Raw genomic sequence first — 25,875 nt, forward strand, 5'->3', positions numbered from 1 at the left:
AAGCTCAATAAAATAAAACTTCCAACATATCCAATTCAAAATTACTACATCCAACAAGCAAAGTCGAACTATAGTGAAATATAAATAGACTAAACTACCCTTATACCAATTATATGAAAAAAGGTTGAACCACCTCTTATCTACAATCTTAATCTTAATAATGTACAAATACAAAAAATCACGTGTGTCAGTCTCTTACCTTATTCTTGTCACATCACTTTTTTTTTGCATGCTTAAGCTTTGATTCATTTAAATACATTATTTTTCTTCAAGAAAATATTAAAAATAACGTGATCATGATTAAAACTAACGCCAAAGAAGCAAAATAATTTGAATTTTTAAACATTCCCTCTCTTTCAGAAACAGTTTGAGCATCACATGAACAAAAAACAAAATTTCGGCCTAAATCGCACATGCCTAATGCATTTTACGCGCCCTCTTTCCTTTTGCAGAGATGCATTAAATTCTTAACCAAAATGTAGATGGTTTCGTTTCCTCACGCCAATAAAAAAAAACTTACCCCTTATACCTGAAAAACCTTGCTGAACGAAGACAAAAACCACATTTACAAGAGCTTTGGGTTTGGTTCTAGTTGTTCGGGAAAGACAGAGAAACTTTAGTTGCCACTTGTTGGGTGATTTGAAAGATTTGGATCTCAAGCATCTTATTGTGTGAGGCTATTAAATCATCTTTAGAACTCATTTCTTTTAGAGTTTCATTACCATAAAAAATTTGTTACTTAAAATCTTCATTTTGTTTTGTTTGAGTTATAACAAAATTTACAATCATAAGTTCTAAGCTAGAGTTTTGTGGGTTGGTTGGTGCTTTTGGATAGCCGGGTTGGTCTAGCCAATTGTTGGGGGTTTGGATATTCCTATAACAAAAATTGAGATGATCTTTTCACCCCGGGTTGAAAGTATCTGAGTAAGGATTAATCATTCGGTTAATATAATTAACCATTCCTTGGCTAGGATTACCATCAGAATTTACCCAATTGGGCACTCAAGAAAGACTCTTATTATACAATTGGAATATACATTCACTATGACTCTTTAGGTTATATTCTTAATTATATACGATGTATGATGAAACCAATGCATGTAAGGTGTTACAAAATAAAGAGGAAGAGGAGATTACTTGTGATGCAAGTAAGCTCACAAATGAGGAAGAAGAAGTTACTTGAGGATCAAGTAACTTGAATATGCCAGCTGGACTTTCTGTTATGGCAGTTAGATGAGTAGCATTAGTATATGATTAGTGTATGATAACTACAATAGACTCTCATTAGTCTATAAATAAGTGTATACACTTTGTATCATTTGATTTGATTCATTAATAAAGTTTTTCACTTTCATTTCATTTTCTCTCTCTCGAGTTTCTTGTTATGGTATCAGGAGCCTTCTCTTTGGGGAAGGTGGTTACGATTCAGTTACGCACCGTTTCCGCCATGGATGCGTGTTTCTGAAGCTTTTTCAAGTTTTTTTTCTTTTTTCTTCTTTCTTCTCGTTGAAGATCCTTTCTTTTTCGTATCTCTTTTCTCATCTTTGTGTTGATTCCTGAATCGTTCAGATTTTGATTTTCTTTCAATCAATCATGGTTCGAAATCAAGATCCAACACAAGATTATTCTTCACCTTACTATGTTCATCCCAGTGATGGACCTCATTCAGTTGCAATCAAGCCTCAATTGAACACGTCCAATTATCAAGCTTGGGCGCGTGCTATGCGCAGAGGTCTTGGTGGCAAGAACAAGTATCAGTTTGTAGATGGAACAATTCCTCCTCCTACTGATAATGATTTGAATTTTTCTGCATGGGAACGTTGCAACAATCTTATCCACTCATGGATCATGAACTCTGTTTCTGATAGTATTGCACAGAGCATTGTGTATATTGATAACGTTTCTGACGTTTGGAATGAGTTGAAAGAACGTTTTAGCAAAGCTGATCGCATTCGTGTTTGGAAGCTCAAATCTGAGATCAACAATCTCAAACAAGGTACTGGTTCTGTTAATGACTATTACACTGAATTGAAATCTCTTTGGGAAGAGTATGATAGTCATAGACCTACACCTTCATGTGTTTGCCCTATGAGATGTGTGTGTGCTTCCATGCGAAATGTTAAAGAATTTAGGCATGAGGATCAAGTGATTCAGTTTTTGAGTGGCCTTAATGAAGTTTTTTCCATTGTTCGTACTCAAATTCTGCTTATGGATCCATTACCTCCTCTCAGCAAAGTTTACTCTTTAGTGGCTCAAGAAGAAAGTCATGAAGGTATTGATGCTATTGATGATAGTAAAGTCTTGGTTAATGCTGTTGAAACCAAGAAATCTTATGGTAGAGGCAAGGGATCCATTTCTCAGGGAGGGAAAAGTGGTAGACAATGTAGCTTTTGTGGTAAATCAGGTCACACTATTGAGACCTGTTACAGAAAGCATGGCTATCCTCCCAACTATGGTAATGGTAGATTCAACTCTAATGCAAATTCTGTGCAATCTGAAGATCCTGATGAAAGTTGTAAAGGATCTACTGAGACTGCTTCTGGTTCATTGCCTGCATTTACTAAAGAACAGTATGACAGCATTCTTGCCTTAATTCAATCCTCTAAGGTTGCATCTCCTCAGTCTTTGGTAAACCAGGTCAGCACTTCAGCTTCAATTGGTCATACACCAGTTGAAGCATCTACTTCAGGTAATGCTTATTGTTCCCTACCTGTTGCACATTGCCTGGCCTGTGTTAAATCTAACTCCTGGATATTAGATTCAGGAGCAAGTGATCATATTTGCTCTTCTTTGAACTGGTTTACTACATATTATAACATTGAGCCTACCAATGTTAAACTTCCTAATAATACTATTGTTGTCACTAATATAGCAGGCACCATCAGTCTCACACCTCATTTAGTTTTACATAGAGTTCTATATCTCAAAGATTTTTCTTTTAATTTGATTTCAGTGTCCAAACTATGTTCCAGTTCAAATTGCACTTTACATTTCTTTGACAAATATTGTGAATTGCAGGATATGACTTCTCAAAGGAAGATTGGTTTGGCTGATCTATGTGAAGGATTGTACAAACTAAACCTTGAAGCTAGCATGTCAAGAGTCATGTCTGTTTCAGTTGCTGATCCCAATATCATTCCTTCTTCAGCTCTTTGGCACTATAGGCTAGGGCATTTATCTCATTCTAGATTAGCTATTATGAATAAGCAGTTTCCTTTCCTGCAAACTGATCCCAACTTAGTGTGTGAAACTTGTCATTTTGCTAAGCAAAAGAAACTTCCCTTTTGTATCAGTACCAAAAGAGCAATCAATAAAATGGATATTTTGCATTTTGACATTTGGGGTCCTCTTTCTATTAAATCCATTCATGGTCATAGTTATTTTCTTACTGTTGTGGATGATTATAGTAGATTTGTATGGATCATCTTATTGAAATCAAAATCAGAAGTTCAATTACAAGTTCAAAACTTTATACTTTTTGCAGAAAATCAATTTGATTGCAAGGTTAAAACTGTCAGAAGTGACAATGGTCCTGAGTTTGATTTACAACAATTTTATGCTTCAAAAGGAATTTTACATCAAAAATCTTGTGTTGAAACTCCCCAACAAAATGGGAGGGTTGAGAGAAAACACCAGCACATATTGAATGTTGGAAGAGCGCTTCTTTTTCAATCAAAACTTCCTAAAAAATTTTAGTCTTATGCTCTTGTGCATGCCACTTACATCATAAATAGAGTTTCTTCATCCATTTTAAAGGATAAATCTCCTTATCAACTTCTTTTTGATCAAAACCCTGATTTTGATAGTTTTAAAGTTTTTGGTTCATTGTGTTTTGCTTCTACTCTTTGTTCTCACAGAACTAAGCTTGCTTCTAGAGCAAGAAAGAGTGTTTTTCTTGGATATAAGACTGGTGTCAAGGGTTTTGTTCTCTTTGACTTACAGTCTAAGCAACTTTTCATTTCCAGAAATGTCGTTTTTTATGAGTATGTTTTGCCTTATAAAACTGCTTCTGATCCTATTTCTGCTTCTGATGCTACTTCTGCTTCTGATCCTATTTCTGCTTCTGATCGTACTTCTGCTTCTGATCCTACTTCCGCTTCTGATCCTACTTCTGCTTCTGATCCTCCTTCTGCTTCTGATAATTTTCCTGCGTCTGTCCCACGTGTAGCGTATCATAATCAGGATTCTTTCTCTGATTCTCTTCCCATTCCTCCTATCAATCATAATGATTCTTCCTCTCCTATTATAAACCCTCCTATACCTAATTTACCTGATCCTATAGATGATGTTGAACCTGTTATTAGAAGGTCTGAAAGAGTCAAAAATGTCCCTGTTAAGCTTCAAGACTATGTTTGTAACTCTTTCACAGATCAACCATCTTCATCTTCTTCAGGTAGTTTATATCCTTTGTCCAATTTTACTTCTTCTCATTTTCTTTCTCCTTCACAATCACATTTTACTCTTTCTGTTACTTCCCACACTGAGCCCAAATCATTTGAAGAGGCTATGCAATCTGAGTACTGGGTTGAGGCAATGAATGCTGAGATTCTGGCTTTAGTAAAGAATGGTACATGGACATTAGTTGATTCTCCTCCCAAAGTCAAACCTATAGGGAACAAATGGGTGTTCAAAATCAAGTATCATTCTGATGGCACTATTGAAAGGTACAAAGCCAGATTGGTTGCTAAAGGGTATAGTCAAATTGAAGGTCTTGACTATTTTGAAACCTTTTCACCAGTAGCAAAGATCACCACTGTTAGAATGCTTCTTGCTTTGGCCTCCATCAATGATTGGTTCTTGCACCAGCTTGATGTGAACAATGCTTTTCTTCATGGTGACCTCCATGAAGATGTGTATAAGCAGATCCCACAGGGTGTTCATACTTCCAAACCAAATCAAGTCTGCAAGTTAAATAAATCTCTTTATGGTTTGAAGCAGGCCAGCAGGTCCTGGTATGAAAAGTTAACCTTGTTTCTCACTCAGCAAGGATATACTCAAGCTTCTGCAGATCACACTCTTTTTGTGCATGATTCTAATGATTCATTCACTGCCCTGCTCATTTATGTTGATGATATCATCTTAACTGGAAATTCTTTGCCAGAAATCACTAGAGTCAAGCATTTACTTGATGCATCTTTCAAAATCAAGGATTTAGGTCAACTGAAATACTTTCTTGGTCTTGAGGTCGCTTATTCCAAAACTGGTATTTCTGTTTCTCAGAGGAAATATTGTTTAGACTTGCTCAATGACTCTGGTTTATTAGGTTCTAAACCTGTTTCCACACCTATGGATCCTTCTATCAAGCTGCACCATGATGGGGGGCAACCCTATGAAGATATCTACTCATATAGAAGGCTTGTAGGCAGATTAATATAATTGACAAACACAAGACCAGACATTTGTTTTGTGGTTCAACAACTTAGTCAATTTCTGTCTGCACCAACCAAAACTCATTACAATGCAGCATGTAGGGTGATTAGATACTTGAAGAATTCACCAGGCAAAGGTTTATTTTTTTCTAAGTCATCACACATACAGCTTTTAGGCTTCACAGATGCAGACTGGGCAGGATGTGTTGACACAAGAAGATCCATAACAGGCTTATGCTTCTTCCTTGGTTCCTCTCTTATATCATGGCGCACCAAAAAGCAAAGCACAGTGTCTAGATCTTCAAGTGAAGCTGAATACAGAGCACTTTCAGCTGCAGCTTGTGAAATGCAGTGGCTGATTTACCTTCTCAAGGATTTAAGGATTCACAACACTAAGCTTCCTGTATTGTATTGTGATAACAGAAGTGCTTTACATATTGCAGCCAATCCAGTGTTTCATGAAAGAACTAAACATCTGGAGATAGATTGTCACTTTGTAAGAGAGAAGGTACAAAATGGAACTATGAAGCTTCTCCCAGTTTCAAGTGCTGAACAAGCAGCAGACTTCTTCACCAAACCACTGCATCCTAAGCCTTTCATTACTCTATTGTCCAAGCTTGGCATGGTAGATATATACCAAGCTCCAGCTTGTGGGAGGCTGTTACAAAATAAAGAGGAAGAGGAGATTACTTGTGATGCAAGTAAGCTCACAAATGAGGAAGAAGAAGTTACTTGAGGATCAAGTAACTTGAATATGCCAGCTGGACTTTCTGTTATGGCAGTTAGATGAGTAGCATTAGTATATGATTAGTGTATGATAACTACAATAGACTCTCATTAGTCTATAAATAAGTGTATACACTTTGTATCATTTGATTTGATTCATTAATAAAGTTTTTCACTTTCATTTCATTTTCTCTCTCTCGAGTTTCTTGTTATAAGGTTCGTTGATGTGCGTTATAATTGATGTATTGTTAAATTTTGTGAGTCAAGTGAGAGAATGTAAGAATTACTAAATAAATATAATTAGATTATGATAACTCAAATGAAAGGATGCAACTAAATTTCTATAAATATACGTAACTTGATGAAAGTTAATAACTACTGTTTAAGAAGTTTATGTTGGTTTCGGTCGAGAGTTTGGAAAGTCTGAATATAACTCCAAGAACGAGTCGTGAAAAAGAATGAACGGGAAATAGACATATTGAGGTTCACATGGTTTAGCCGTTTGTACGTCATTTAATTTTTAAGATCCTTATATTATGTTATTTTTTAAAATGTGATCATGATTGTGAAAACTATAACTTAACGTCAACCTTTTTAATTGTAACAAACTAGTCTTTTAAGTATTTTTCGTAACACTTAAGTTTTAAGTTATTTAACTGAAACTTTTAGATCCCGAATAATTTACATTTTTTAGATCTAAAATCTTCTAAATTGTTACAGTGGATTAAATTATTAAGGATTGCCTACCATGTACTATATTGTACATGTTAAAATTGCTAAAAGTAACAATTTTTTTAATAAAAACCAACAATTATTTATTAAAAGATATATTTTTAATATAAAACGCACAAATTTCAATACAAATTTATTATTTTTTTAAACATTTTTTTACTAATATTTTGAACTTCTTAACATGTGTAAATTTGCACATGACATAAAAACTCAATTATTCAATGGTTCATCAACGTACGTAAATTCTAACGGACTAAATGATTAAATTGATTATTGTAAGTTGAATATTTTTTTCATTTGTCAAAAAAAAAAATTTAATAATTTTTCAAGCAATTGTAAGATGAAATATGCGAATACAAGGCATACATAAAATGCTGTGTATGGAAACAAATTAACAGTCATAATGTTAACGTCTGTGAGATATCATGGAGAGATCATAATTTGTTGGATGTGGTGTCCTTTTTCAACTACAAACGGTTTTTTGTTTTCTTTTTTAGAAACGCTTACTAAATAATATTCTCCGTTTATTTTAGACAAATAGAGAAGATCTTTTTCCTTGTTTACCATATGTTCCCTCTCGTGCTAGTATAATCATATTCAAAGTGTCTTATACGATAGATGTAGAAACATGTTGGTAGAATCATATTCAATGTATCTCATAGGGTAGATGTACAAACATCTTTCCACCAGATTCAAATATTGATTCGTTACATTGAGTCAGTCTAATCATTAATGCTAGACCAAAACTCGTTGGTTGTTTGTGTCATGCTAAGCTCCACTATATGAAGCTGAAAAACTCCCAAATGGCAAGAAATGTAAGACATGAACATGAATGGAGAGACTAACTGAACTAAGAGGGGCCAACCATGCCATGCGAAGTCATTGTTTGAGAGAGACAATCTGACATGAGGAATGTTGTGATCAATAGTGAAAGTACGTGCCTTTTCTAGTTGAACTATTATTCAAATTTGGCATGTGTGTTGACTACACAAAACCCTTGTCTCTAGTGGGGGACTACTAGTGCAATACCATTTCCCTTTTTTCTCTCCTTAATTTCATTTTATCCTAGTACTCTATTCTTTATTGTTTCGTGGATCGACAATTAATAATTACTATTGGTAATAAACTCATTTTAAATAAGCAAAGTTAAATGTAGGAGAATTAAATAATCATGAATTGCAAAAGCAAGATTCCATTTTATTTGATAGTTTCTTATAACTTACGGATCCATTTTTATGGTTGACTTGGTTTCATAATGGTCCTTCATTCCTTCCTTACTCTTTATTTTTATCACTATTTAGTCCATATGAGTTTGGTAGGAAAGAAACTTAAAAGAGTATGACAGATGTTGTGTCGATATTTGGTGGTAATTTAAAGTAGTTGGTTGATGAGAAACAATGTTCATGTTGATGTAATTGTTCACTTCATTGTTTGAAAATTTGTGTGTTAAAAAAATGCATTCACCAAAAAAATAGTTTATTTTTCATCTTAATTAAGTGAACTCATATTATTGAAATAAAAACAAAAGAAATTTAAGGAAATGGAAGAAGAATATGTATATAAATAAACTATCATAGAATCCAACGCTTTATGCTAAATGATAAGATTTTAGACATATAAGTAGAAAATACAAAACGAAAATGACATGAAAAGATTAAAGACAAGATCCTGGGAAGAAGGAACTTAATTCACATTCTTTCAGCAGTCTTTAAATGTTCGCCATGATCTGAAATTCATTGTTCTTTCTATTCATACACACAAATTTTATAAGCATTGAAAATAACATTTATTTTTTCTTTTTCTTTTTTCCATTAATTCTGCTTGCACATTTCTTAACCTTTTTGCCTTTTTATATCCTCACACAACATGGACAAAAAACTAAGCCAGAAATACCAATAAAAAGTTGTTTGTGCTGGTTCTTTTTATCCACAGGTATATATTTTTATTTTATTTTATTTATGTTCCATCGCAATAATTTATATGCTGTATTTGATCATTGATAGCACAAGTTCTTGATTCCCATTAAAAATAGTGTAGAATATTTTTTTTGTGGTCATATCATTGGCTCCTTATTAATTATATTTCCTTTTCATTACAAATTTCAGAATGACGTGAAAAGATCAAAGAAAAAGAGGTTGGAAATATCTGAATTCTCATTTTCAATTTTCACCTTATCGATCACTGGTTTATATATTATTCTTTCTCTTGCAATTATTTTTCATCCTCTAAAAATACATTTTTATTTCGCTTTCCACCTCATGCTGATTTCTAGTATCTAATTCAAAGACGATAACATAAAAATTATAGTATAAATTTTACAACGAGGGTGTACATGCAGTTAATTGTTTGTCTCATCATCATTGGAGATGATCAAATCATACGTGATGTCTTCCATGAAATGCAATATATGTTTTTAAATAATATTCAGTCTGAACAATCATTCCAACAAACACTTGGAAAAGATTAATTAATATAATTTCCAATGATTAATAATATTCTAAATAATAGATTTTTCAGATAAAATAATCAATTTGTGACTTACCTCTATATCTTATTCAATGAATTTTTTGTCAATTAGATAGTGACTAAAAATTCTCAATAAATGAGTAAAGAATTCAGAGTTTAAACTCCGACCCCAACATATATATATATATATATATATATATATATATATATATATATATATATATATAATGAATATTTTCTAATAGAAAACTTTTTTAACTTCCAATAAAAAAACAACTTTTAATCTAATTTTGGCTATAAACACATATTTTTAATATAAAATATAAAAAAATAAATAATTATTAAATTTAAAAACACTTAAAATTATAAACTAATCCAATTTGGCTTGTATCTAACATTGCTATCTTAACTCACCATGCATTCAATTTTATAATAATAATAATAATCACTATCCCAAATTGACTTAAACAAATGCTAGCTTGCAAAAATATTATTTTCTATAAAAGAATCACAACATTATTGTTAAATACAAGTGCAGTGGACAAATAAGAAAATTAAACTTTAGCTACATATACCTGTCACGGGTGATGTTTACATAACAATTCCATGTTCTAACTTCAACCTCGAGCCACGAGAGAACATAATATGTACATCACTATACAGGTCCACAGTTGAAATTCGAGGAAGCTGGATTCTCTATGGCTTCATTTTGATACTGACTTGCCCACTTCGTTTTGCATATAATTATGGCACACCTTGACTTTATTCTTAGGCTGTATATCAACTTTGGTTTCACGGTTCTCTTTCAATGTCACACAGTGGTAAATACATTTTATTAATTTCCACATAGCTGAAATTACTAGAAGGACTTGTCCAGAAGCTTTGTGACCCGAGAGATACGGAGTCATGTGGGATGATAAAGGTTATAGTAATTTTGTACTGAAATTTATCTCTTTATAGTACTTAGTTAATTTTGTTTTAAAAGAATCGATCTTAAAAGTTCTACATAGAAATTGAAGTAATTAGTTTTGGGAAGGTGATTATTTCTAGCAAAATTACTATGACATATTTCTTACCAAAACCGGAAGATTAAGACAAAAAAAACTATGTATATAGAAATATAATTAGTTAATATCACTTTGAAAATCAGAAGTGTCAATTTTTCTTGAATGGTTTTTCTTTGCTAATAAGTTAATAATTGTGACATAGGTGGGGTAAAAGATTGGTTCACTGAACTCAAGTTGAATTTGAGTACTTGCATTTTGAACTCCAAGGAAAATTCTACTATGGACACAAATATAAATAAATAGTGTTTAGGCACACATACATTAAAATATTTTTTTTAATAACAAAAAACAAATTGATAATAAAATGATTTAATAGTTTGAGGAAAAGAGTTGTGATGTGTATGTGACTAAACACTATACATTTATGTTTCTGTCCATGTAAGAATGTCTCGAACTCCAATGAGTTCAAATGTACTTAATAATGCTTATTAACATTATTTTTAGTTTAATAGTACTAGGTTTGATGATTTGCATGAAAAGTGACAGAGATTATTATTTTTTGAGCAAAGTGACAGTTTTATCAACCTAACTACCTAAGACTAAAGAGTGAACATTAGGTGCAGCAGTAATTTAAAGATTATTATATGTTGACATACAAGTCAAATCTCTCTCAAAGTTAATTAACGTTCATTATCTATAATTGTAATTTGTATTGCAATTTGCAACCTTCATCTTGAGAGACAAAATATTGTGCGGGTGCATGCAGTTGATCAAGGGACCCCACCATGGAGTTTTTGGACAGATAATTCACCGCAAAGAAGCAAGCATCTGTGCCTAGTTAGGTTTAACTAATGACATAAAAAGTGTGGTCCACTCCTGCAATAAAAAACGTCCAAGTTCATATATAGATTCTATATTCTCTGAAAGAGAATTCCAAATAAATAATTGAGCTAAAAACAAATTCAATCGGCCACACTTGGTAGGGAACAAAATTGGTTTAATTACTCGCTCCGTCCCATAATACATGATACGGTTTACCCAATTACGCATGTCAATGCATAATTTTGAGGTTAAATATCTTGAATAATATGTTAGAAAAATTATGAAAATTTGATATTTTGAAAATACTCATCGAGACGAATCTAACGACATCTTATATGATATTATTTATATTTGTATATTAGTAAAAAAATATGGTCAAACTAAGTTAGGTCAAAATTGCAAATTTTCAAATAGGTCATCTATTGCAGGACGGAGGAAGTTTTTCGTAGATTCTTAAATTATTTGAGAATTTTTATTTATTTTTAAACTAAGAAAACATGTAATCAATTCCCTATAAAAAAAACACGTAATCAATTCCCTAAAAAAACATGTAATCAATTCCCTAAATTAATATTTTTTTATAATTAACCTTTTTTTTATCAAATTACATAAAGTATAATTAACCTAATTACAAAAAGTATAATAGTTTTTAGTCAAAAAAAAAAAGTATAATAGTTTAGGGACTTCATTAAAACCTTTTTGGTTAAGTGGCATATTTGAAAATCTATATAATATAAATTTAGGACCTATTTCATGTCCCATTATGGAAGTTATTTTCTTTTCTTTTGGTTATGACATGTGGCATCATAAACTAATGAACCCCTCAAAGTATGGTTATGACACGTGGCACCATAAACTAAACCAAGCATTCTTATGCATTTGATATTTATTGCTATTATTTTATGTTTATTTTTTATGAAATATTCTAAATTGATGCATTGTTTTTCCAAAAATAATACTATTATTAATATGACATGAACCGAAAATGGCAATATATATTTCATATTGATTAAAATATTATTGATATGATTTGGTCAAAGAATTATGCATTTAAATAATTTTAACATGATATCGTTTTTTTTACATGACCTATGTTTATTTATTTTTTAAAAACCGAGTTAGAAAATGTAATAAAAAATAAAGAAACATATGCCTCTATTTTGTTTGAACCGAGTTAAAAATTATAATGAAAAATACAGACGATTTTCGAAATATCCCAGTTAAAAACTCAAAATTCAAAATAAAACTAAAATTATTAAATAACTATTTTTTTCCAAAAACAAATACTTTTTTCTTTTCAAATACATATTTAAGTTTCGGTAAAAGAAAAAGTTTAGATATGTTTATTTTTAAATATGGACAACCGCACATAAATGGGTGATTGGCAAAGAATATCAAAAATATGAAAACTTATGATTGTATTTAAGGACTTGCTAAAATAAACGTTAAACCTTCCCTAAAAAAAAAATGTAAATCACATTCTTCATCTCATTTAATGCTTTCTTATAATCCAATCAAATTGAATCATGACTCATTTATTTTTTACTAGTATGGACACCCGTGCCAAGCACGGGCTAGAATGTATCCAGTATCAGTTAAATTTAAACATGGGATAAAACAACAGAGGTTTATTAACTAATAAGAGGAAAAAAAACTAATACTTAAGCATGAAATTTTTAGATGAAGATGCAGTATCATTCTCACTTATGTGGTTGTTCCATCTCAAATGTGTCGATCGACCGGTGCTGGTTCCTCCAAAAAGTCCAACGATGGTATGTTATTTATGTTTAACATTGCGGGGGAGAAGTTCTTGGTGGTGGAACACAGATATTGTGTCAAGTGTTGGTAAAAATTTCACTTTGTATGAAATAGTTTATGTTAAGAAACATATAAGTGAGGTAACCCATATATCTAATGTTTTAAGACTTCAGGAGAAGATTTGATGTCAATTTCAGTTGTGTAATTAGTCTTAGCCCAATGTGATGATACAATCAATCGTAGACTATCGCATAAGTCCTAATATTATGATGATTTATTTTGTTAGTTTCTGAGTGTCATTGAATTCTTTTGGTTTGAATTTTAGTTCGTCATTCACTTTCATGCCAGTTTTTTTATTCAACCTCTGTTATTTCTAATTCCTTCACTTTAGGTTTTTGGTGGGATATGACAATGGAAAAATATAGATGTGTTATACTCAGTTTACAAAATACATGTTTATTAGACATTTTAAATTGATGTTTTTTAATGAGACTAATACTTTGGTAACATAATTACTCAGTAATCTCTAACACCTTTTACAAATCTATATAATTACATGCAACTCACTCTATTTTCTATACCATCACGGATAAAACACGCACTCCTTAGTTTTTTCACTTATCTTTTCTCTCGTGGTCAAATTCCTTTTTCATCTTATTTCTTTTTCTAATTTACTTTATATCTTCTCATGAAAAAAACAAACAAAAACATTCATATATGTAACCGCCACCAACCCACATTTTTACCATGTCGTGCCTCTGACCTCATTTGACTATCACACCAGATCAGATATACAGAGAGTCTTACATTTAAGGAAGAGATGTTAATGTACCATGTGTGAGTTAAAATTATAAATTGAACGAAATAGTATATATTGAACAACATATAAGTGGGAAGACTACTACATCTAATGTCTTAAGCTTTTAGGGTAAAGATATGGTGTCAATCTAACTTGTAGGATTTTTTTCGTAGTCAAATATGATGCTCAAACCTATTATAGGCTCCCTCAGAACTTTGAACATTATAATGAATTTTTTTTAGTTTTTAATTGCTTAATTTTTTATATTAAATATAAGTTTTTGGATGTTGTCCCCTTTCATGCAATTTTTTTTTTATCCATCATCTACATTTCAAGTACTTTCACTTCTGGTTTTTAGCGCGATCTGACAATGAAAAATACATATGTGTTATGTTTAGTTGTAGTACATGTTTATTAGATATTTTAAATTAATGTGAACGTTTTTTTTATTGACTATAATTTTGATAAAATAATTACTCATAAATCTCTAACTCCTTCAAATAACCCAAAAAATTACCATTAACTCTATTTCAAATATTACCATGGACAAAATACGCTACTTTTTTCTCGTATCATTTGTCTCATGTTCAAAAAAAAATTATATTTTTTTTCTACTTTTCTTTCTCTCACTTAATGAAACATGGGAACATAATAAATCTTCATCCATGAAACCATGATCAACCCACCTTTTCTACAATATTGTGCCTACGTGTGATCTTACTTTACTATGTCACCATATCACAAACACAAAGAGTCTTACACTTAAGGAAGATATGTTAATGTGTCCATTTTGACTTAAAGTCCCACATTAGATGCAAAAGTAAATGTTAAGAAACATATAAGTGAGATGATCGATATACCTCATACACTAAGATTTTGGATGATGATGTGCTGTCAATTGTATGGTTAACCATAACCTAATGTGATGATCCAACTCATTGTAGTCACCATCAGAACTCTGGGCCTTTTTTTTTGTTACTGAACTCTGAACATTATGATGAACTGTTTTGTTAGTTTTTGGATGTCATTTATTTAATTTTAATATTAAATTGAAGTAGATGTTGAACAACATATAAGTTACATGACTCATATACCTACTACTTTAAGCTTTAGGGTGAAGATGTGGTGTCTAATCACTTGATTGGTTTCTTTTAATCTAACGCGATGATCAAACTCAATGAAGGATCCCCCGAAACTCACAACAATATGATGAACTGTTTTTTTAGTTTTTGGATGTCATTTGTTTAATTTTGGCTTAATTACAGTTTTGGTTCTTCTATTTTCACTCACTCACGAAAATTGTCCTTCCATTTCAAAATTACACGATCTTGGTGTCTCTTTCAGATTTTTGAACTTAAAAATGGTGATATGTCATATTTAAATTAAAACTTTAAAGGAGTTTTCATGTAATTAAATGGGTATTGATCATTCTACATCATCAGACTAAATGCAAGGTCATCTAAAATATGTCACATCATTGTTTTTTAGTCTAAAAATAGCAGAAATGGACCAAAATACCACTAAAAAAACAAAAATTAGTGAGGGATAACATGAAAACCCTCTCTAATTCTGTTACTAAATTTTGCGACCAAGGAATTTATGAGGGATTTTATTTTTTTTGTCACTGATTTTCCTTCCTAATTTTGCTTTTCCTAGCAGTGAAGCTGAGTGATTTTAAAATGAACGGACCAATTCATGAGTTGCTGAAAATATGGGACTAAATCTGCAATTAAGTCTTTAACTTTTCAATCTTAAAATTTTGTTTTTGAATGTCATTCTCTTTCTTGTGAATTTTTCATTCAACCTCAATTATTTCAAATTTATTTACTTTTGGTCGTTTGTGGCAAATGATAATGAAAAATTGCCAATGTGTTATGTTGGGTTGATAATTATATGCTTATTAGATATTTAAAAATATGTGGTGTTTTTTTAATTGAATCTAATTTTTTGGTAAAATAGTTGTCCAAAAAATCTCCAATTCCTTGAGTTAAATCATAGATTTATCATACAACTCACACTGTTTTCTATACCTTCACAAACAAAACACACAATGATTAGTTTTTTTTATTTGCTGATACCTCACTACCTCCCAATCTTCATCGGATCTTCAAACCCAAGCTTTTCAACCGCCGCCTTTTCACCTTTCATCCTTACCCACTTGTTAAGATGTAGAATTTTCGACGGTGGTGCGATGGGTGGCGCTTGGCCCTCCGCACCACCCACATATCCCATAGCGGTTGTTCAAACAGCCGCCGCCTTGGCCGCCGCAGACTGTTTTGTGAGCATCCTCTTTCTTCTAGATCGGGATTCAAGGTTATTTCCAGTTTTTCGATGGGTTTTCACTAATGTTTCGTGAACATAGCACTGTAGCAGTGGTGGTTTCCACCGCCGCTGCTCTGTGGGTGGAATAAAGCTGCGATTTGGAAGTTATTGCTGCTGTTTGTGGCTTGCCTTTCTTGTCAGGTCTTTTATTCTGTTGGTAAGAGCTTCAGGTGGTTACTGGGTTGTGCTGTTTGGTGGTGGTTCATTTGCCGTCGCGGTTTTCGACCCTTTGTTCGATCTGGTTCCGTTTTGGCTAGAAATGGTCATTTAGCTTGCTGTTTGTTTATTACAGGGAGTGGTCGGATCGTGATTCTGTTACCGTGTTGGCGGTCAGACTCATACACCGTTCCTAAAGAGTCATGCGCGCCTGTTGTATTTTGTGATTGGTTGTTAGTGATTCGGTGGTGTGCGCCATCGCGCAACCTCATAGTTGTGTTTGGTGGTGTCGGTGTCTTCCGTGTGGTCATGTTGTTGATTTCTCTGATTATTATCCAGAGTTGTTGAGCTCTGCAGGTTTCAAATATATGGTCACACGTGGATGCTGTTGAATATCTGTCGCAGTCCTTGTGGCTGACTTCAGACTGCTTTGGAATCCTAGTCATTCGTATGATTGACATTGGACTAATTGGACTCGAAAGAGTCAATGTTGCTTGTTGCGTCGCTGCAAGGGGTTGTTGGTTCTTGGACTTTTCTGTGCTGACGGTTGGTTCATACACCAGATAGCTGACCTTTTCATTGGAGGTTGGATCATATGTGTGGGTTAAAATGTTTGTAATGCCCGTTTGGGTTGTTCCGTACTTTTGCTTGTTTTTACTGGGTTAAGGTTTATGTCCCCCCAGTTTTTTCTGTATTTTTTCCCCTTTTTTTTAATAATATTTATGAGCATTTGACACAAGATCAGAGTGTAGTTGAGAAATCACCTATTCTCTTTCTTGATGTTATTATGCTCTGGCCTTATCAAAAAAAAAAAAAGGAACATAAACCTCCCTCAATGAAACCATCACTAACCAACCTTTTTAAACATATGGTGTCTTCATTTGATATTATTTGATTATGTCACGTAATTATGGACACAGAGAGTTGCAACTTGAATAAAAGATGTTAATGTGTCAAGTGTGAGTTAGAATTCTATAGTGGATAGAAGAGTAGATTTTGAATAACATATAAGTGAGATGACTCATATACATACAACTGGCTTAAGGTTTTGTGTGAATATGTGATATCAATCTCACTTGTATGGTATCTCTTAGTCTAATATGGTGATAAAACTCAGTGTAAGATCCCTTGGAAGTCTCAAGGTTATGATGAATTGTTTTGTTAGCTTTTATATCTCATTTTTTTAAAAAAATTATCCTAAATTTTGATTATTGAATGTCATTCGCTTCCATGCTATTTTTTTTATTCAACCTCCCTTATTTCAAATTCCTTCACTTTTGGTTTTTTGTAGAATCTAACAATGGAAAAATGCATATGTGTTCCACTCAGTTGACAAAAACATACTTATTAAAAAAATTAAATTGATGTTGCGATTTTTTAATTGAGTTTAATTTGTCGTAAAATAATTACCCCAAAACTCCTAATTCTTCAAAATCCCGCAAAATTACCAGCAACTCACATTATTCCATATAATCTCACAGTAAAAGCACACACTCATTTTTTTCCTTATCATTTCGCTCATGTTAAAATTTCTTTTTTATTTATTTCTTTTTCTCGTTCATTTTCTCTATACTCATGAAATAAATAAATATAACCATCTCTTCTTGAAACCCCCATCAACCAACCTTTTCTATTATGTTGTGTCTCAATATTACTTTATTTGGTTATGTCACCAGATTACAGATGTAGAAAGTCTCACATTTAGGAGAGAGAAGTTAATTTGTCGTATGTGAGTTAAAGTTTCATATTGGATGCAGGAGTAGGTGGTCAAAAAAAAAATATACGTGAGATGACACAAATAATTAATGCCTTAAAATTTTGGATGAGGATGTGGTGTTAGTTTCACTTTTATGGGTGCTTTTACCCAAATGTGATTATCCAACTCAGTTTAGGCTCCCCTGAAAGTCACAACATTACGATGAACTGTTTTGTTAGTTTTAGATGTCATTTGTTTAATTTTTTATCATGTTAAAATTTTAGTTTTCGAATGTCATTTGGTTTGACGCAATTTTTTTAGTCAACCTTTATTATTTTAAATTACTTCACTTTTGGTCTTTGGTGTGATCTGAAAATGAAAAAATGTAGATGTGTTATGCTAACTTAGCAAAATACATGCTTATTAGACATTTCAGGTGAAGATGCCATGTCAATCTCACTTGTGTCATTGCTCTTACCATAATATGATGTTCCGACCCAATGTAGGTTTCCTCCGTAGTCCCAACATTATGACGAACTAATTTATCGGTGTTTTGATTTCATTTGTTATTCTTTTTTAGAGTTAATTAAGAAAATGGTCCCTATAAATATCCAGAATTTCATTTTTAGTCCATACAAAAATAAATCGCACTTTTTAGTTATTGTAAAAAAATTCGTCAGCTGTTTTAGTCTTTGTCAAGTTTTTTTATCAGCATTCTTAGTCCCTGTAAAATTTTCAGTCCGTGTTTTTGGTCCCTAAAAATGCCAAATAAAAATGTTACAACGATTAAAAAAATGCAATCTTTTTCAAGAAACTAAAAAAAAATCTTTATATTTATAGGAAACATTTACTTAATTAACCGTTTTTTTGGGTAAAACTTCATTTGTGGATGTCAATCGCTTTCATTCTATTCTTCTATTCAACCTCTATTTTTTCAAACTCCTTCACATATGGTCTATGATGGGGTGTGACAATGGAAAATGCACATGTGTTATGATGAGTTTACAAAATACATATTTATTAGAAATTTTAAAATGATACAACGTTTTTTTAATTAAGTCTAATTTTTTGGTAATAATTACCCAAAAATTTTCAACTCCTTCAACAAAACCACATAATTACCGATAATTCAATCTATTTTATGTACTCTCACGGATAAAACACAGTACATATTTTTCACCTTAATTTTTCTCTCATGTTATTTTTTTTCTTGATATTTGTTTTATTTTTCTTTCTAGTTTCCTTTCTCTATTCTAGTAGATGAAAGGAATATAAACCTTCCTTCATGAAATCACCATCATTCAACTTGTTTGAACATGTTGTGTCTAATTTTGACCTTATTTGACTACGTAACATAATTATGGACGTAGATAGATGCACAATTGATTAGGATATGTTCATGTGTCAAATGTGAGTTAACGTTATACATTGGATGGAAGAGTAGATTTTCAGCAACATATAAGTCAGATGACCAAAATACCTAATGTCTTAAGGTTTCATGTGAAGTTGTGGTGTCAATCTCATTTGTATGGTTGCTATTGACCTAATACGATCATCCAACCCGGTAAAAAATCACCTGGAAATCCCAACATTATGATAATTTATTTTGTTAGTTTTCGGTTGTCAATTGTTTATTTTATATTATCTTAAAATTTAGTTATTAGATGTTATTCTCTTTCATGCTATATTTTTTTATTCAACCTCAACTACTTCAAATTCCTTCACTTTTATTCTTTGCTGAAATTTGACAAAGGAAATAAGCAAATGTGTGTTGTTGAATTGACAAAATAAATGCTTATTAGAAATTTTAAAATAATGTTGCGTTTTTTTAGTTAGTATAATTTTTTGGTTAAATATTTACTCAAAAATCTCCAACTCCTTAATCAAACCAGTAAAATTATAGACAATTCACACTATTCCTTACACGCTCATAGAAAAGCACACACTCCTTATTTTCCTTATCATTTCTCTCATGTTCAAATTATTTTTTTATCTTCTCTCCTTTTCTAATTTATTTCATAACTTCTCATGAAAGAAAGGAACATAAACCTACCTCCATTAAATCACCACCAACCCACCTTCTTTACCATGATATGTCTTCATCTAATTTTATTTCTCTTTGTTACCAAATCACAGAAGGGAAGAGTCTCACACTTAAAGGGAAAGATGTTAATATGTCTTATATGAGTTAAACTTTTAGATTGGATGCAAGAGAATATCGTGACAAACATATAAGTGAGATGATCCATAAATCCAATGCCTTTAGGATTTGAATGAAGATGTGATGTTAATCTCGCTTGAGTAGTTTCTCCTAGTCTAATGTGATTATGCAACTCAGTTTACGCTCCCGCGAAATTCGTTACATTATGATGAATTGTTTTCTTCCTTTTTGGATTTCATTTGCTTAATCCTTTGTTTCTCATGAAAGAAAAGGAAAAAAAACCATTTGCATGAAACCGCCATCAACCTACCTTTTTTAGCATGTCGTGCATCCGTCTATCATTATATTGTTATGTCTCTATATCAGGGTCGCAAAGAGTCTCACAGTTAAGGGAGAGATGTTGATATATCAAATGTGAGTTAAAGTTCCACATTGGATGCAAAAGTAAGGGAGAGATGTTGATATATCAAATGTGAGTTAAAGTTCCACATTGGATGCAAAAGTAGATGTTAAACAACATATAAGTGAGATGACCAATATACCTGATGACTTAGGGTGTGTTTGTTTCAAGGTTTGTAATATGATTCCCGGGAATGTGACATTTGAAATGCAACATTCCCGTGTTTGTTTCAAGTTTTGAAAATTTGTTCCCAGGAATGTTATTTGCACATAATTTCTTCTATTGTTATTCCCATGCTTAAAGGATGAGAATCTATCATTCTCATGAGAATAGAACTCAGCTTGCCTTAACTTAGCACTACCACTCACATTTATTTTCATTTTTATCTTTTTAACTAAATAATTTCTAAAACATTTCCATGAAATCTAAATTTTTAACAAACACATGAGTTGGAATGCTATTCCTAGAAATATCATTCCTAGGAATATCATTTCAAGGAATGTAATTTCTTACCTTGAAACAAACACGCTTAGATTTTGGTTCATTATGTGGTGTCATTTTTTTAACTCATTAAAAAAAATCATAAAATTCCCAACAACTTTCGGACAATATGTTTGACCGAGCAATCCCAATTAGCATGAATGATTAAACCAACACATTCTTTCAGTAAAAAAAAAAATCAAGATTAGAGATGGTTTAAGTATAAGGGATATTTCATTTTTCATGATTAATTTGAAATAAAAGTTCATTTTCAAGTTCACGGCAATTTTCCAACTTAAGGGTTTAACCTAGCAGTAGAAGGACAAACTTTGAATTTCGAGATTCAGAGTTTCGAGCTCTGTTAGTATCCTTGGAGATAGGTAAATATATTTTTGAGTGCTCTTTTATCTCTAAGACTATCCACAATGGTGGGTACTTCATCTATTTAGCACCATACTAAATAAGCGTCAAATTATGGAGCAAATAAATATGACGCTTTAGAGAAGGGTGGCTATGGAAGCACCCTCTCTCTCTCTCTTCACTTTTTTGAGGCCCTACCTAAATAAATTGTATAAAAAAATTGTTGAAATTTAACGATTTAGAGTTATTGGTGGGACTAATTTGATCATTTTTTTGTGAGGTGCTCGGTTGGCAAGATTGAGTGCTTATTCAGTTTTAAAATTTAAAAATTATAAAATTGATGATGTGTATATATATGACCCACTTAAGCACCTAAAATAGGTGCTCCATGTGGATGGTCTAAGGTCTTTCCTACATTGACAAAATGAACACTCTCTCACCATAAATGTTATACCCCAAGAATCATTATGGTGCAATGATCATTAGTGATATCTCGTGTACATTTTTCTTTTTTAAAATTAGTCGTAAATGTATTAAATAGTTTTTTTTGTATTAAAAAACATTTACGTGCATTTGTTATTAAAAGACATGACATAATTTAAAAAAAAAAATCAAGATAAACATTGTCGAAAATTCGTAAAACTGAATTTGAAAAATCACTGAATTATAGCTAAAATTTAATTTTGGATATCATTCAATTCTCCTTTTATATTGTGTTTGTTATTGTTATTTCTTTAAAAAAAAGTTCATTTAGAATACGCCCAACAGACTTTAATTTTTCATAAAAAGATTGAGGCTTTTCAACGACTACTATCGGAATCTACAATTTACAATTTAAACAAAATTGTGTTTTTTTTATCATAAAATATTTAGGTGAGTTAGACTCTGGAGAACACATCAAGGTCAGGACATGTCTCATGACTCAATGAACACTTACAAAGTTACCTAGAGATCCCCTGTATTATTACGCTAGTAGCGGGGATTGAATCATAAGAATGAGTCAACTCATTATTAGTTGAGTCAACCTGATTAGGAATGCTATTATTAGTACTAATAGCAAAAATAGTGAATCAAAAGATGTTACCATATAATGATATCATTTAAATAACATTTTTTTAATCTGATCCAATAAATGAGACATTTAATAGAATCATTTTAATTTAAATGACCACATTAATGACTCTTAATTTATTTTATCATGATTATACTTAATAAAATGAAAAAAATCACAAAAAAAAGAAAATATTAAATATGTCAAATTAAATTAAAGTATTTGAAATTTAGAGATTTGTTTTTTTTTGAAAATTTAACGATAATTTTTTCAAATACATGAAATATTCCCAAAAAACAAAAAATATTTTTGTTCTTTGTTTATTTAAAAAAACTTAAAATATTCAATAGTTTTTTTCTAAGTAATCTCAATTATTTGAATTTCGATAGCACATCACTCTTTCTTTGCAATATAATTTAAATTTTTTATTTCGTTTAATTAATGGCTACAATTAAGGATATTATTTAAAGAACATTTTAATTTTTTGGTTGACCTCTTTAAAAAAATATCTGGCCTATTAAACGGTACAATTTAATATTTATATGATCAACCCAATTAAAATGACACATAAAATATAAGTATTATAAATTATAAAAATATAATATTTCAAAATTAATGAAAAAAAATTTTGTTTGTAAATTAAATAGTACCTCAAAAGAAATGAAGGTAAAACATTAATAAAAAAAGTTGAAAGATTCAAATAATTCAGTTTTTTTATACGAATAGAAAAATTGAACTTTTTGAATTTTAAATATCTTTCATTTATTTGATATAATATACTTCAATATTTGTTTGTTTCCATCTTTTTTTCGTTTAGTTGTTTCCTTTAATTAAGGGTTATAATTAACGATGTTATTTAATTTGTTTTCTTTTTCCTTCTCATCCATCAAATGAGGTATTTTCATTCTTAATAATTAAATGAGATGTCTTAACCTCTATGAAATCATTCTAATTTAAATTAAATGACATATTAATTACTCTTAAATTGTTTTATCATTATTATCCTTAATAAAAGGAAAAAAAGAATATTTGTGAACTATATAAGATTATTAAGTATACAAATATATGAAACTTTCGTGTTAATATAATTCATTCTGGATTGTTAATAATACCAAATACGTGAAACTTAGAAAGAAAAAAAGAAAACAAAAAGAAAAAAGGCACGGCATTGAGACAAAAGATTGAAAAGAATACATTTTTTTTATTGAAATTGTGCGTGGAATTGCTTGCAAATGGAGGTTATTTATAATACAGTGTAGATTGCAAAATTAACAATATTTTTAATAGTCCCTGAAAAAATTTATTTAATAGTAACTATCTAATTGACAAATCAAAGGAGAAAAAAAGTCATATATTGATTGTCAAATAAATGAGATGAAATGACACTTAAAGGATCATGTCCTATATTGTCAAAAAAATAAAAAATAAACCATGATTATTGATCAATGGTTGATTGAAGCTTTTGATACATTCTATTGAAGAAACTATGTTAAGTGAAAATCCGTCATAGTAAAACATGATGAAGTTTAGATGTCTTCTTATAAGAAAAGGTTTGTCCAAATTAGATGATGTGAACCAATTGTATGCAACCTTTAGGATGATGTTTAACATATCTGGACATGTATGGAGATGTGTTTAAAAGCATCAATTATGATTCATCAAATAAGAGTTCATGTGTACTATATCATTTGTGTAAGACAAAAGTTCATAAAATAAATATAGATAAAGACTAAATCAATTTATTGAGATTAGTTTTTCGACATATCAATTCATTAAAAATATTCAATCAACCTAAGGTATCTAAACTCTAACATCTTGATTCTATATCAAATACAAAACATTGTCTTGACTAAAAATTATATTGTTGATGTTGAACGTCTTGAAGTCGTAGAATGTAGACACATGCTTTCCAATGGGACCCTGTGAAAGTAGCATCAACAATTAACAATTAGATACAAATAAAAAAGAAAACCAACCCTATAATCTACAACCAAATGGTTAAACTTCTATCTTTTAAAATACATAAAATACTTGTTATTACAAAATAAAAATTATGGGGGAAGAGACACATGAAAATAATGAAAAACAAATTGTCTATATATAGGGAAAAAAATCAAGGCATGATCAATTTTGATTGGTTGATGAAAACTAAATTAGTCATGGTTCATCTTGATTGGCTAATAAAAAAATGAATGAGTCATAATTCAATTTGATTGAATGATAAGAAAGCATTAAATGAGATGAAGAATGTGAAAATGCCACATGTACTCTTAAAAAAAATTAAGGCAAATATATATAATAAAGATTAGCCAATCAAAATGAATCATGACGCATTTAGTTTTCATAGACCAATCAAAATTGATCATTCCATGATTTTTTCCCTATATATAGATAATTTTTTTCCATTATTTTCATATGTCTATTCCCCCATTTCTTCCCCCCCATAAAAAAATTCATAAAAAAATAGAATTTTCTATGTTTTTAACGCATGGAAGTTTTTTGTCAAAAAAAAGCATGAATGTTGAATCACTTTGTTGCAGATTATGGGGTGTTGATTTTAATTTTTATTTGTATCTAATTGTTAATTGCTAATTCTACTTTCTCAGGGTCCCATTGGAGAGCATGTATCTCCATTCTTCGACTTCAAGGCGTTCAAAATCAGCAATATAATTTTAAGTCGAAGCAATGTTTTGTATTTGATATAGAATCAAGATGTTAGAGTTTAGATACGTTATGTTGGTTGAATATTACTTAATGTATTGATCTGTCAAAAAACTAATCTCAATAGATTGATTTAGCTTTCCCTAAAAAAAAAAAATATTGATTTAGCTTTTATCTATAACTATTTTATAAATATTTATCTTGCATGAACTCTTATTTTATAAATATTTAGCTTAGAGTTTGTATTACACATGAACTCTTATTTGATAAATTCTTAACACATCTCCCGATATGTTACACATCATACTAATGGTTGCATGCAATTGGTTCAGATCATCTAATTTGGACAAACCTTTTATAATAAGAACACATTTTAACTTCATCATGATTTACTATGACAGCTTTTCATTTATCACAGTTTCTTCAATAGAATGTATCAAAAGCTTCAATCAGTCATTGACCAACAGACATGGTTTCTCGAGACACATAATCGCGACTTCTAACTCTAAAGGAATGTTCCAATTAATGTAATTAATGGTTTCTTTTTGCAACTGATTACTAACATTTGTCATTAAAAAAATCATTTGTTTTATATGATTTTTTTTTATCAGTTCAGTATATTAAAGATATCACTTTTCAACTATGATAATGAATAAAATATTATGTCTTTCATTTGTAAATAGTATTCAAGATAGTTTTTGTATTTAAAATAGCAAATTATATTTGTAAAAAAAAAATAGCAAATTATAGATATTTTAAGCATATTTTTTAACGAGCTTTTTAGGCTAAAAATTTATTAAGAAAAAAATGACAAATAAAAAAAATTAAAGAACATAAACCTAGCCAAATAAACAATTATGGACATAAACCGAATTCAAAGAAAGAGGAAGCATAATCTTTTCCATTAAT

The 25,875-nt window shown here is 30.8% G+C and overlaps 1 long non-coding RNA gene across 1 annotated transcript; it reads left to right on the forward strand.

Moving 5' to 3' along the window:
- Positions 1-8,644: 8,644 nt before the first annotated feature.
- LOC146958156 (uncharacterized) lies at positions 8,645-10,280 on the forward strand. Its single transcript, XR_015020308.1, has 2 exons — positions 8,645-8,759; positions 8,933-10,280. It is a non-coding gene; the product is annotated as an uncharacterized LOC146958156 (long non-coding RNA).
- Positions 10,281-25,875: the final 15,595 nt, after the last annotated feature.

This window comes from Medicago sativa, chromosome 1 (genome assembly GCF_051527215.1).
Source record: "Medicago sativa cultivar Bolivia chromosome 1, Bolivia_mono, whole genome shotgun sequence".
NCBI lineage: Eukaryota > Viridiplantae > Streptophyta > Magnoliopsida > Fabales > Fabaceae > Medicago > Medicago sativa.